The sequence below is a fragment of the Myotis brandtii genome, unplaced genomic scaffold, assembly GCF_000412655.1.
Source record: "Myotis brandtii unplaced genomic scaffold, ASM41265v1 scaffold721, whole genome shotgun sequence".
NCBI classification, from domain to species: domain Eukaryota; kingdom Metazoa; phylum Chordata; class Mammalia; order Chiroptera; family Vespertilionidae; genus Myotis; species Myotis brandtii.
In genome coordinates, this window is record NW_005370848.1 from 278,522 (window position 1) to 291,194 (window position 12,673).

At 42.3% G+C, this 12,673-nt stretch overlaps 1 protein-coding gene across 5 annotated transcripts in view; it reads left to right on the top strand.

Annotated features, from left to right (window-relative positions):
• The window catches only part of CES5A (carboxylesterase 5A), a 161,745-nt gene that overhangs the window by 30,394 nt on the left and 118,678 nt on the right, over nt 1-12,673 (top strand). The window contains exon 1 of one of the 5 annotated variants that reach the window (XM_014530135.1): nt 2,732-2,748. The exons of the other annotated variants lie outside the window; for them this stretch is intronic. The gene's annotated coding sequence lies outside the window, so the exon portion shown is untranslated. Of the gene's footprint in view, nt 1-2,731; nt 2,749-12,673 lie in introns of those variants that run through there. 5 annotated transcript variants of the gene reach the window in all.

Sequence of the window (12,673 nt, forward strand, 5' to 3'; positions counted from 1 at the left end):
AGGTTGGCCAGCCAGTTCCACCACCTGGTTGAACTCCCTCTCGAACTCCCTGTCGAGGGGACAATTTGCATATTAGGCTTTTATTATATAGAATATATATATATGTTTTTACCCATAGTTAGACTAAGTTTCTTAATTACCTGAATTTAAGTTGGTTCCATTGGTTGGAATTATATAATTGAAATTATATCTATCATATTATGTTATTTTCTATTTACCAAGCTTTTTACCTACTTGTGTTTTTATTCTTTCTTGCTCTATTCTGGATTTTATGTTTTTATTATTCTTTCCTTCACCTCTGCCCCAGCAGCTTGAAAATTTTAGATTCTGCTTTTTAAATAATTTCTTTATATTTCCTGGCAACTTGAGCCTCAGTTTCTCATGTGTGATAGATATTAATAGTACCTATTTTCAGGGTTTCTGTGATGATTCGTATGATGCACATAAACCACACAGTGTCTGTTAGAGATAGATATAGATAAGTACAGATAGATACAGATATGTAGATATGTGAGTCATCACATCACATCAAATAGACCAGATTAGAATAGACTACAATCTATCATATGACAGAATATGAGCCTGTGACTTGTAACGGGATTTCTTCTGCTCTTCCTCATTATCCTGGAATTTTGATGCACTTTTTAGGCTTTGGGGGTATGGAGGATAGCTGGTCATTACCCTTCAGGTTTGGAGTTGTGTCTAGGAGCCTGTGGTTTTTAGTGTTGGACAGAAAATTACAGACTTAACAGGGGTTTGGTGCACACGGAGCTGATGGAAGATGAGCCTATGAATGGTAGGGATCTTATTCATAGGCACATTCTTCCCTGGGGGGCCATCCTCCTTGTGGTCTTTTGATTGAATCCTTGACAGTTTGAGCTGCAGGAAATCACTGTGGCTTTGGCTGGTGAACAACCAGTAGTGGGGAGGCAGGGCTGAAAGAAGTAATGCTTTGCCCTGGCTGGTGTGTCTCAGGGGATAGAGCATCAGCCCGCACACCAAAGGATCGAGGGTTTGATTCCGGTCAAAGGCAAGGGCATGTGCTGTAAAAAAGAAGGAATTCTTACCATTTGCAACAGCATGCATGGAACTGGAGAGCATTATGCTAAGCGAAATAAGCCAGTCGGAGAAAGATAAATATCACATGATCTCACTCATTTGTGGAATATAATGAACAACATAAACTGATGAACAAAAACAGATCCAGAGACAGAGAAGCATCGATCAGACCATCAAACCTCAGAGGGAAGGTAGGGGAGGGTGGGAGTAAGGGGGAGAGATCAACCAAAGGACTTGTATGCGTGCATATAAGCCTAACCAATGGACACAGACACCAGGGGGGTGAGGGCATGAGTGGGAGCGGGGGGAGTGAGGAGGCAATGGGGGGGGGGATAAGGACACATATGTAATACCTAATCAATAAAGAAAAAAATACAAACAACCCCCCCAAATAAAAAATAAACAGACAATCAAACTGAAAACAATTAGTATGGCTTTAGATTTAACAGTGTATTGCAAATAAAGGCTTCTAAAATCTTAATGAATTCTAATAAAATTATTTATTATACCCCCAAAAAAACAAAGGCAAGAGCATGTACCTGGGTTGTGTGCCCCCCAACCCCCACTCTCCTACCAGGGTGTGTGTGTGGAAACAACCAGTTGATGTGTCTCTCTCCCACCGATGTTTCTCTCTCTCTCCCCCTCCCTTCCTCCCTCCCATTCTCTCTGAAAAGCAATGGAAATAGCTTTGATTTATATTCTATTGGCTAAGGATTTTTGTTATTTATGGAGGTACATAGTGGGAGTGGGAATTGGGGGAGAGCTGGAGAGTGGATTGTCTTAAATATCTATATGAATAGCTAAAGTGACAAGACTTCAGACAGAGGGTTGAGGACATGGTAAAACTTGCAGCTAAGGTGGGTAAGAGGGCTGCACCCCATTCTCTGCTTGGGGTAACACCCACGCATACAGAGTTAAGGGTCTAGTCAGGAAAACTAGTGGAGGTCAAAGTGTGATGGGAAAGACCTGGAAATCCTAGGGATTCCCCTTCAAAGTCAGAAATGAAAGGACTGTCATTTAATAAGTAAATGCAAGTCCGGCTGACAGCAGAAAGGAAAGGGAGAAGGACAAAGGGAGGAAGAACTGGGATCTGAGAGACAAAAGTAATCGATAGAGTGAAACAGTAGGAAGGTTAGAGAGACAAAATCGAGTGTTATTTTACTAAATTCAAGACATCTGGTCAGCTTCTCACTGGAGAAAGAGGACACCATGAATAGATCAAATACACAGAGAACCTTGATTGTCAGGGTCACTCACTGTTCCTCCTCTATCCCATCATTGTTTGTAGATCAGGCGGGGAGTTAACATTTGCTGATTTGAGTTTCATTTTTTCATTATTTCCTCTTGTCCTGCATGTGAAGAGGCCAGTGGACCTTTAAATGACCAAATGGCAGGGAACGAAGGGAATAGGGACAAGCTTACTAGTAAGTGCCTGGCCTAGATCATGAGTCTTTGCATAATCAAGAATGGGGGGTATTGTCATCCTAATACTGGCGCAGTAATTAGACTGAGAGGCTTTGAACTAGGCTGTGATCATTTGCATGTGCGGATGCGAAGCTGGATAGTTTTTAATTAGCCACCGAATAATTGATCCTGCATTTTCTCAGCAGAGGAACATCTTGGTTCACATTTCTGGGAACTCTAGAAGAATGAAACAAAAACGCAGCAACACAGAGGCGGTGCCCACAGGTGCTCCTTTGTTTTGCCGAAGAAGTCCTCCGCCGGGTTATTTGCAATGCACACAGTATGCCATCCCCGGGTCACCTTTCAGACTCCCTGTTTTGAGACACAGCTGACTCCCAATTATAAAAGTAAAAGCAATTATCCCGATGCTCACCATGAATTTAAGATTGCAGTTGGATGTTTATTTATGAAAAATAACCCACACCAGGCAAACAGTCTACTTAACATGCAGCGTGTGCTCTGACTGATTTGCAGCAATAACAACAGTCACATCCCTGGTGGTTCTTCAAGATCTTCCTTTCTTCCTGGGCCATTGGAAGCAAATGTTCTGCTTGGATTTTGATGTCTGTCTTCCAAGGGTTGCACTTCTCTGGGCTCTTTGCATATGAGAGATGAAGGGAGAGAGAGAGAACTAAAAATCCCAAACAATGACATTTTAAAACTCAAGTTGAGGAGTTATTTTGATCCGCAGTTAAGATTTCCACGTTGTTTGAACTGAAGCTAGAAATTAAAGCATCCACAAAATGGAATCTCTACTTTCTCCCAAACAGCATCCTTCTCTCTCTCTCTCTCTCTCTCTCTCTCTCTTTTAATAAATATGTTTTCATTGATTTCAGAGAGAGGAAGGGAGAGGGAGAGATGGAAACATCATGATGAGAGAATCACCAATCGGCTGCCTCCTGCACGCCCCCTACTGGGGATCGAGCCTGCAAGCGGGGAATCCGAACCGTGATCTGCTGGTTCATGGGTCAATGCTTAACCACTGAGTCACACCAGCCAGGCAGCATCCTTATCTTTTAAGCACAGAATAGGTTTGTGATTCTGTAGCTCCTAGTTTGCAGAGAACCCAGAGAAGGTGTTATTCACCTCAGATATTCTTAAAATAAACCTGATGAAATACGATCTGAACAATACAAGTATTCCTTAATTAATTGAAACTCTGCTTAAAAATAATCATCTTTAGGGATTGGATGGTGGAGAATATTTACAATATTTAAAGAATGTCACACTATATTTAGCATAGATGATAAAATTAAAAATACCAAAACAGAACACAAAAACTGGAACTCTTGCCAGTAGGGCCATCAGCGTTATGCCGGCTCACCAAGTGAGTCTAACTGAAAGGTAGGAATTCCTATCGCTTGGTGGTTTACTGGAACCCCAGGCTCTTTTGAAATGAAGTTTAACATTTACACTCACTCTTTTCCATCTCTTAAACTTTCTGGACTTAGCAGACATGTTGGTACTGTTCTAATATTTAGTTCTTATTTTAAACTAGAGGCCCAGTGCACGACATTCGTGCACTGGGAGAGGGGAGTCCCTCAGCCCGGCCTGTGCCCTTTCGCAATCCAGGAGCCTTCGGGGGATGTCTGACTGATGGCTTAGGCCCGCTGCCTGTGGGGAGCGGGCCAGGCTGGCAGTTGGACATCCTTAGCACTGCCACCATCGCTGCAGCACTTGCCAGCCGTGAGCCTGGTTTCTGGCTGAGTGGCGCTCTCCCTGTGGGAGTGCACTGACCACCAGGGGGCAGCTCCTGCGTTGAGCATCTGCCCCCTGGTGGTCAGTGTGCATGATAGAGACTGGTCGTTCCGCAGTTTGGTCAATTTGCATATTACCCTTTTATTATATAGGATTGTTTATCTTTTAAAATTTGTCTAGTCAACTAGCTTATAAGCTTCTTGAAAACAGGGTCCATATATTCAACTTAAAAAAATCATACAGCCTGGCTGGTGTGGCTCAGTGGTTGAGTGTTAACCCATGAACCAGGAGATCAAGGTTTGATTCCCAGTCAGGGCACATGCCTGAATGCCTGAGTATCTAGCCCAATCCCCAGTGGGGGGCATGTAGGAGGCAACCGATCAATGATTCTCTCTCATCATTGGTGTTTCTATCCATCTCTCCCTCTTCCTTCCTTTCTCTGAAATCAATAAAAACATATTAAAATCTTACATAGAACCTGGTAACACACCTTGATACATTAGAAACCCAACAGATAGACACTTCATTAATTTCATTGCTAATGTTTTTAATCATGTCATGTGCTTGAAAACCTTCATTTTCTTTAAATATGTGACCTTAAGAGGTTTGCTTCCTTCTGAAATGTGATTTTATTACATTTAGGAACTTGGTTCTGTGTTAAATGCATCCTGTTAACTGAGAGACACCTGTATAAATATGCCCCCCTTCCCCCTCCCCCCCTCCACTAGCACACACACAGGCAAAAGTAAATGTGATGGTGGAAGTGATGGAGAATGAGGGCAAGTCTGTCTATTTGCATTAATTAAAAAGGTCCGTAAAGGAGACATTGATAACTGCAAGGTAACTAACAACGTAAGGTTGTGTCCTGTATCAGAGCTGAGAGAGAGAGAGAGAGAGAGAGAGAGAGAGACAGACAGACAAGTAAGGCTTTGTGTTTAAGTAGCAAAATAGAAACTCTTTTTTCTATTCCTGGTTTCCTTAGAGCATCTTACTTTGGGCATGTGGAAATTTCACACTCCCCAAAACATTTACCTCTCAAGCCAGCCAGGGTACCACCCGTTTCCCCCTTGAACTCTGAATATGAGGGTTGGAGAGAGCTGGCAGTTCTGCAAGCAGAATTAATCTCCTAAATCCTGCGTGTACTTTTTGGCGTGGGACAGAGCAGGGGAGGACAGCGTTGTTGGTATTAATATAGTAAATGGCTTCTCTAAGCTGACTCAGTTGTAAACAGGATGCTAGCGACTTGATCCTGACAATAAGCCTGAATTTTATTCCCCTCCATTAAAGAGCGTTTTAGGGCATGGCTCTTGCTTCTTGCAACAGTTGTAGGATAAACCTGCGGGTGAAGGCAGCAGAGAAACAGTGGCAGATCTTACTCAAAATAGCACCAAACTCTCCCTTCTACCTTCTGCCATCAGCAATAAGTATCTCCTCTGAATATTCCCTATTAGCGGTAGCCCCAGAGCTGAGCCCCATTCAGAAACTTCCCGTCTTCCTGTTGTCGCCGTGACTTTCTGACCAATATGGTTTAGAAGTGCAGGAGAAGTGAGTACCTTCCGTCCCGTATTACACAAGGCGCTGCTGCGGTGGTTTCCACTTGCTTTTCCTCCCCTCTTAGGGGAAAAGAAGCGATCTGCTTTCCTCAAAAACCCAGCCAGAGCAGGGCCAGCTGTCTGGGACTTTCTGTAATCTAATAGAGCAAGTTGAATGACTCAAGAGAGGCCTGCTGTATATTGCAGCTCGTGGCTCATGAAAAGATAGACTCTGTTAATTTTCTGAACTGGGTCTCTGGGGCTGAACCACATTATTTAGGTAAGGCCTCTCCTGATTGAACTGCAGTGATCTGAGTGTCCAGCATCTCCAGCTCACCAAGGGGAGGGCCTCCTTGGATGTTCGTGAGCTGCTACATTCCGGCTGGACTGCATCCTCTGTGGAGGAAAATGGCGAATGGATGCAGAGTCTTAATGGTTTGGGGTAAAAGAATACGCGTTCGAGTCCATAGGAATAGATGTAAGGACTGACATGATTCAACACATAAATAATCTGGGAGAAGTAGTAAGCTGTAAATCGCTGATGCAGACAACATCAGTGCTTCTGAGTCGTTTTTTTCATTGATTTTCAGAGAGGGAGGGAGGGAGGGAGGGAGAGAGAGAGGGAGAGAGAGAGAGAGAGAGAGAGAGAGATCAATGTAAGAGGGAAACAGATTATTGCCTCTAATCCATGTTTTCCTCTGGGCAGCACAGCTCTCTGCTATTGATAAATGTGGATAATGAATATTATGAGCTTCTTCTTTTAGAATACGTCATTGTTCCTCATTTCTTCAGAATGAACTCAAAGCTCCTTAACACAGTGTACAGGGCTTTGTGCGTTCTTGGTGCCTGCCTTCTGGTCCAGCCTCCTCTCTCCTCTCCAGCTGGGTTGAGCTACTCTCAAGACACCAAATGGCTGTCTTCTCCTGGCCAATCTATGCATAGGCATTCTGCCTGGAATATTACCTGCCACCTCCCCACATCTGCCTCACTTTTCAAAAAAATATATTTTATTGATTTTTTACAGAGAGGAAGGGAGAGGGATAGAGAGTTAGAAACATCGATGAGAGAGAAACATCGATCAGCTGCCTCCTGCACACTCCCCACTGGGGATGCGCCCGCAACCAAAGGTACATGCCCTTGACCGGAATCGAACCTGGGACCCTTCAGTCTGCAGGCCGACGCTCTAGCCAGAGTCAAACTGGATAGGGCCCTGTCTCACTTTTAATAACAGTGCTAGTAGTTAGACTCTGGGCTAAGCAGGACTTACACGGATTCTTTCATGTAATCCTGCAACAACCCATGAGTACCATTACGATTCCTATTTCTCAGAGAAGGAAACCGAGGCTGAGTGAGTGTAAGAGCCCTACCCAGGCTCACACAGTCAGTAAGCGGTAGCACAGGGAGTTCAGCTAAGTAGCCTGACCCTGGAGCCCGCTCTGGGCTGCACTGCCTCCCAGCATGTGAGCTAAACAAGGTTATGCGGCTCCACTCATTATTTAGACATCACTTGCTCCCAAATCCCTCCCTGGGATGGCCCTGTTCCAGCCTTGAGTGGGTCATGTGCTCTTCCTCTGCTAGCCTCCCATTTCTCCCCTTATGCACTTATCGTACACGCCCCCCTGCAATCGCTTGTTCACTTGCCTGTGTCCCCCACCTGGGACCCACAGGGCGGGGTCCCTCCGCCCCTCTTGCCATTATATCCCCAACAGCCACCCAGACAGCGTGGAGTTCAGCAGCAGCTCAATAAATGTTTATGGCCCTTTGATTAAACGGAGCTCTGCTGAAATCCCTGCACGGTTCTTCTGGCAGGAAACGGTTAGTCCTCATCCCACTGAGTTAAATACTCAGCAGCTTCTCCTTCCTCGGGGACTCCAGAATTATGTGAGGAGACTGAGGCTTTCTCGTGGTGAACAGGGCCTCGTCGTCATAGGGGTCAAGGCTACCACTCGATCAGGCTCTTGCTCACTCTGAGCTTTCTCTCCCCCATTACGTCCTGGTGTACAAAAGAGATAAACCAGGAAGTGGCTTGTAGCTTTACAGAGAGATTCGCCGAAGGATTCTCACTTCTCCTTTGGCCGGTTCCCCGTGTCATGTGACACCGAAGCTGGTGGAAACGCTGGACTGTAGCCCACCCCACCCTTTTTCATTAGAAGGAGCCTCAAATTCACCATTAGTTAGTGGCCAAGCCAGGGCTATAATCGACATCTTTTATTTAATGGTGGACTTATATGGTGCACATAAAATATGAATACAAACAATTTTTTTTTTACCTTCACATTGATAGGAATAAATGTGTTGGCTCTGAAACAACTTATAACTATTTGTATACATCATCAGTGCAGACACAAGAAAAGGTTTTCAAAAAACTTCGTTGAATTCTATCATACATTCAGAAAGTTGTGTAGAGCTTGGTGAGTTTTCATAACGCGAATCTAACCATGTAACCAGCACCCAGGTCAAGAAAGAGGACATTAGGTCCTTGGTTGATTACCTCCTACCACCCACCCTCCCCTACCTTCCCTCCGAGCCCATGGACACAGACAGTGGGGCGGTGAGGGCCAGGAGTGGGGGTGGGCTGGAGGGTGTCAATGGGGGAAAAGGGGGACATATGTAATACTTTCAACAATAAAGATTTATTAAAAAAAAGAAAGGGGACATTAACAGCTGATGATCTTTACTATAAATAATATATAATTACTTTCATATTATCTCCTAAATATATTCTATAAAATAGATCACAGGCTTATAATAACAGGAGGTCCTTAGGGGGGTGAATGGAGAGGGAAAGGAACTTTTAAGATGTCAATTTATCTCATGTGCGGCTCTTAGCATCATATGGTGTTTAAAGCATGTATCTGTTTGCTTTTGTGTAATGAAAATGTGGCTATTGACGTGTGCTCAGGCTGATGTTGTAAAGTCATAAAGGGCCATCTTGTGTGACTCTAACGAACATTCTGTAGTGCTCACGTATCTACCTACAGCATTTTTTTTGATGATTTGTTATGTGGGATTTGTAAGCATAGGTGTGTATACTTCATTCTTTTTTAAAACAAGGTGAAATCTTGAATCAGTTATTAACCATATACATACTCTAAGCCGTGATGGGATTACATGGAGCTCCTTATATGTTTTACTTACTCTTTGGGGCAAGCTTGAGTGTAATTCTGAGTGGAGGGACTGGCATTAATGTGTGTATTGTATAGCTGACCTGTCTGGGTTCTAAGCCAACTAACCTATTACCCAGCTCCTTAGCACCAGGCTTTACATGTCCAATTTACTATTACCTGACATAGAACTTTATTCCTGATGTAGACATTAACCCGATACTTTGAACAAATTATTTAACCTGAAACATTTTCTTCATTCCAACTACTGGAATAACCAATTCTGTCACATCATTATAATAAACATTTGGGGGATGAAACTTCTGCCTAAAATTGGATCGAAATATTACACTTATCAGAAAGGCCATTACATTACAGGAACATTTTCATTGTACAGTTCAATTAATAGAACAGTGACTGGGCAATTTCTTGAAGAATTTCTCATGATCTGAAAGTTGCTTAGCCCTGTGGATTTTTAATAACATCCTAAGAAAGCTTTTCTTCCTCATTCCCTATCTCCACCCAAGGATAAAATTCATCCATTATTCAGAGCAGTGGCTCAACTAACCTTAGTCCAGAAAAAAAGTTCTTACCTGGTTTAAACTTACTTCCTGCTGTCTAGAATACCCCATTCAGCAAGCAACATATTAATCTACTTAATTAACATGTATTGTGCCTTCCTTAAGGCCAGGCAGGGTTCAATTATTCGCTATAGCTAATTTTACCTTTCTCCTTTTTGTATTTCATTCTGCTTCCCCTTAGTCTTATCAGCTTATAACAAAAGCTCAGTAGGAGACTAGAAGCAGCATGATAGAATTGAATAGAATGTCACAGGAAAGCCTGGGAGTTTGAAAGGTGCCTCTTAACTTCAGCAGGGAGGAGGGATAACACAGACCTTGCCCTTGGTTTCGAGAAGTTTATGTGGCAAGTATATGGTGGTTATTCCATTTGTTTGCTATTACTGGGCTCTATATTTCTTCCATGAGAACCATATTTCAGCAGGATCACTACTGAGTGTACACATTCCCCAGGAAAGGGAAGTGCTGTCATCCTGTTGACACCACCGAAGCCTGTTAGGACTATTAATTTGGTTGTTCATTTAGGCATGCATGGTTGCCACAGCAACAGCACTCTCATAGCTCCTTCAAGCCCTCTGAGCAATGAACATCTGTTAAGAGTCCTACGAAGGTGTCATAGTTTCTGTCCTTCCTGTCACAGACTGAACCCCTCACTTGCTCTCCTCATGAGCTACATATTTATCAAGAATCCCTAGAGAGAGAAGAGACTCTTCGCTGGAGCAAGTCGAAGGAGAGATCTAAATGAAAACGAAGGCCTTTGTTTTCCATGGGTTGCTGCAGAAGACCTCAGAATAGGTGGCTTGGAAGTCAGATGATTATGAACAGTTTTGGTCAGCTGAAATGCGAATAAGTCCTTGGCAAAGTTCACGGCCAATCTCTTATACAGGGTGGCCAGGACACAGTGTCCTGCTGAGAGCCAAAATTGTAGATTCTAGCCTGTGGTCTGCCGTAATAGGGTGCAGTCTCTTGCCAGCTATTTGTCATATGCCAGTACTTTCTCCTTAAGAACTGTATGGTTTTCAGAAAGTGCGTGTCCTGAGGGGACGTATTTCCTCTTTTTTTATTTCCTCCTAACCACGACTGGTAGTGAAAGCTTACATATTTTTAAAAGCCTTCCTTGGAACTGATAGATAACCATCTTCTAAGACAGCGGTCGCCAACCGGTGGTCCGTGAGGTCTGAAAGGTTGGCGACCGCTGGCTTAAGGAAACCTTTGGAGCAGCGGTCACCAACCGGTGGTCCGCGGACCATTGGTGGTCTATGAGGTCTGAAAGATTGGCAACCGCTGTTCTAAGACACTATTCAACATGAGTCCTTGTCTTTGATCCTGTCCTAATTTATCTCATCTGTAACTTACACCGTCAGAATTGGAGGAGAGCAACAATATATAGATACATGATGTGCTAGCACATAATGAGCTGAGACGGGGCAATCTGCCTTTTACAGCTGTGGAGATGAGATATATTAAGTCTTTGCAGAATCCTTGTTGAAACTTACATGTAAAATGTTAGGGCATCTGACTCAGTAAGTTTATCAAAACATCATTATAGGTTTCCTACTCCTGCAATTACTCTGATCAAGATGATCAAGAACAGATTTCTGCATTCATTTCTGCAGAGAAGCTTACTCACGTCTCTTCAAAATTCTCTTACTTAATGATACCTATTGTTCAATAATAGATAATATTTAACAGAACAATCTTTTACTTGGAGTAAATTATCTTTGAGAAGAATCTACTGATCAAGTAATTGTCATTTCCACCTTTCAGTTTAGAGGAGTAACTTCTAGGCTGAATTCTATTCTTAGGTGGGAAGGTTGAGTCTGGGTTACTCTGGCTTCCACAAGACAATGAGTGTGTTCTTAGGGCTTCTTTTTTTTTTTTTTTTTTGGCAAATGTTTGTGGAGACTCCTGGGACCAATTTTTGTAGGAGTCTCCTATTCCCACTTTCACTTCTGAACCCATTTTACTTTCTATTCCCATTTTATCAGAAAAGAACTCTTCTCTTCATTTTATTTTTTTACTTCCCTAGGATCATAAGATTATAGTATTCTTGAGCTGGAGAACACCTCCCATTTTCTCTGATACATTTCTGTCCTTAATACTTGCAGTCCTTAACTATGCTCATGTCCATTTTTAAAAATTTATATACATTAATTTGTTACAGCTGAGCACAAATGAAATATTTATTATTGTATACAATTTATTATACCAGTGCAGTTTTAAAGGAATCAGTGCTAATTACAAATAAGTTTTTTTTTTCTAGTTCTAACTCTGACTTTAATTCATGGGATGACCTTGAATAAGTCCTTTAATTTTTCTAGGTCTCAGTTTCTTTATCTGTAAAATGAGAACAGCATTCTCTATAACTTATTATAAAGGTAAATGAGATACTGTATGTGAAGGCTCCTGGGAAAGTGTGAGGTACTATCTATAAGTATGAGGTCTGTGCATAACCACTTACTCTGAGTGTCTCTGGGGTCCACATCAGTCTGTTGGCTTTGACTGTACCCTTGGCCAAGGTGGCAAAAGTCCTATTATAAATCCACTGCAAAAATGTAGATTTACCTTGACCAAATAACTTCACTACTGGAAACCTATATTGAGGAAATATTCATATGTGTGCATGCAACCACAAATGTTAACTGAAGCATGTAATTGGAAAACTGAAAACAACCTTAATTTTCCATCAGTAGGAAGAAAGTTAAATAAATATCCACACCACGGAACACACTGCTCCTTTAAACAAATAAGATTGATGTATTCTGCAATTGCATGGAAATATCTTCAAGACATAAGTTGCATGAAAAAGCAATTCACAGAACAGTACGTAGTGGATTATCTTATGACAAAACACACACAGGGAAATAAACAGAAACCTCAGCTACATATGCAGTGTATTTGTATATAAATTTGTAACAGCCGTATATCATCATGTATCCCTATGTCACTCTTATTATACTGTGAGTGTGGAGAGTAGAGGTTAAGAAATGGGTTCTGGAGTTACACTGTTTTCAAATCCTGGCAGGACACTTATGACGTGTAATTATGGGCAAGTGACTTAACCTTTCTGTGCTTCACTTTCCTATCCCTAAAATGGATTTGACACACTATGTGCAGTATAATCCCAATTATGTTTTTTAAAAAATACACTATGTATGCACAGCAGAAAGACTGACCCACCAATATACCAACAGTAGTTATTAGTCAGTGGTTGGACCATGAGTGACTTTACTTTTTC